This window comes from Phyllostomus hastatus, unplaced genomic scaffold (assembly GCF_019186645.2).
Source record: "Phyllostomus hastatus isolate PE091 unplaced genomic scaffold, TTU_PhHast_1.1 phas_scaffold_397, whole genome shotgun sequence".
NCBI classification, from domain to species: Eukaryota; Metazoa; Chordata; class Mammalia; order Chiroptera; family Phyllostomidae; genus Phyllostomus; species Phyllostomus hastatus.
In genome coordinates this window covers 3,643,130-3,645,588 of record NW_025334029.1, presented here as the reverse complement: position 1 = coordinate 3,645,588, position 2,459 = coordinate 3,643,130, and positions in this window count along the sequence as shown.

Here is a 2,459-nt window from a genome sequence, read left to right as displayed (position 1 = left end):
GTGTGGTCCATGGAACTATACATTTCCCAAGACCGTTTGAGGAGACTATAAAGTCAAACCTATTTGCATTATTTGCATTTTTCATTGTGTTGACATTTGCACTGATAGTGCAAAAGCAGGGTCAAACTGCTGGCACTTGAGCAAAAATCAAGCCAGTGGCTCCACATCATACTAGGTTTTGTATTGTTCACTGCCACACACTTGCAGTTGGAGGAAAAAAAGCTGTTTTTACTTAAGAATGTCTTTGGTGAAGTAGATAAATGATAACTAATTTCATTAAAATTCATATCCTTGGTATACTTATATGCCTTTTTAATATTCTTTTTTTAAACATTTTATTTATTTATTTTTAGAGAGGGAAAGGAGGGCCATAGAGAGACAGAGAGAGAAACATCAGTGTGCAGTTGCTGGGGGTCATGGCCTGCAACCCAGGCATGTACCCTGACTGGAAATCAAACCTGTGACACTTTGGTTCGCAGCCCGCACTCAATCCACTGAGCTACGCCAGCCAGGGCTTCTTTTTAATATTTTTTATGACAAAGTGGGGGTGATGTGTAAAGCATTGGTCACACACCATGGTAAGATGGTTGATTCAAAGGACACCACTTGTGTAATTGAGTTGTGAGCTGAACTGGCTGACTTTTAGTCTTTGTTTTTTTAAAATTATTTTATTTATTTATTTTAGAGAAATGGAAGAAGAAAGAGAGGGAGAGAAACATCAATGTGTGGCTGTCTCTTATGCATCCCAGCTGGGGACCTGGCCCACAACCCAGGCATGCACTCTGACTGGGAATCGAACTAGCAAGCCTTTGGATCACAAGCTGGCACTCAATCTATTGAGCCACACCACCCAGGGCTAGTTTTTCATAAAGCTTAATTTCTACTTGAAAGAATGAGCAACAAACGGAAATGCCTATTTACAGTTGGGTTTTAGTAGACATTTTCATGAAAAAGGGAACAAAATAAAATTGTCCCTTCAAGGGAAACAATCAACAGTAAATTTTCCAAGGATAAAAATTGAACTTTCAAGTAAAAATTAAAATTTTGAAAAACTCAATCCACTGCTCTGAGGTTGACAGCTTTGCTGTGTTTTAAGAAAAAATCTTAAATGATTTTTTCCTTCAGATTGATAATACTAACAAATGTGGCTTTAGGTACTGGATAACATAAAGTGTCATTTGGAAGATTGACAACTCAGAAAACAAATGTTTTCCAGATTACTAATGCATAGTGTAATAAAATCATGATTCTTTAAAAAATCCTTTCAAAGTGTGAGATACTAGTGAAGTTTATTATAGCAGAATATAAAATGTTCATTGACACAGCAGAAAGGAAGAAGGAACTCCTACCTTTTGTACAGCATGAGTAGAACTGGAGAATATTATGCCAAGTGAGATAAGCCAGGGTTGAAAGACAAATGCCACATGACCTCACCTAAAAGAGGAATCTAATGAATAAAATAAACTAGTAAACAAAAGACAAGCATAGACATGGAAACAGCCTGAAAGAGACCAGAAGGGAAGAAGGAGGGGGATAATGGTGCAAAGAAGGGGAAAGGACTAGAAAAAGAACACGTATGAACAATCCAAAGACATGGACAACAATGTGGGAATTGACTGTGGCAGCAGGGGTGGGATGGGTGGAGGAGGGCAAAGGGGGAAAATTTGGAAAACTGTAATAGAATAACAATAAAAACAATTTAATAAAATGTTCATTGATATGGTTTCAGATCTCTATTGTTGCTAACCTATAAAACAGCTCCTCTTATTGAGATTTTTAAAATTTAAATTATTTTATTGTTGTTCCATTACAGTTGTCCGTATTTTCTCCCCTCCCCTCCACCCACCCCCTCTAAACTCAACTCCCTCCCTTACTTCAACCAACCCCTTGTTTTTTTCCATGTGTCCATTATAGTAGTTCCTGAAAATGCTTCTCCCCACTGTCCTCTCCCCTATCCCCTCTGGCTATTGTTAGATTGTTTTTAATTTCAATGACTGTGGTTATATTTTGTTCGCTTTTTTCTTTTGTTGATTATGTTCCAATTAAATGTGATACCATATGGTATTTGTCCCACACCACCTGGCTTATTTCACTTAATATAATACTCTCCAGTTCCATCCATGCTGTTGCAAATGGTATAAACTCCTTCTTTCTCTCTGTTGTGTAGAATTCCATTGTATAAATATACCATAGTTTCTTGATCTACTCAATTGCTGACAGACACTTTGGTTGCTTCCAGCACTTAGCTATTGTAAATTTTGCTGCTATGAAAATAGGGGTGCACAGGTACTTTTGGATTGGTGTTTCAGGATTCTTAGGGTATAATCCCAGCAGCAGAATTGCTGGATCAAAAGGCAGTTCCATTTTTAGTTTCCTGAGGAAATACAATACTGCTTTCCACAGGGGCTGCACCAGTCTGCATTCCCAACAGTGCACTAGGGTCCCCTTTTCTCCACAAC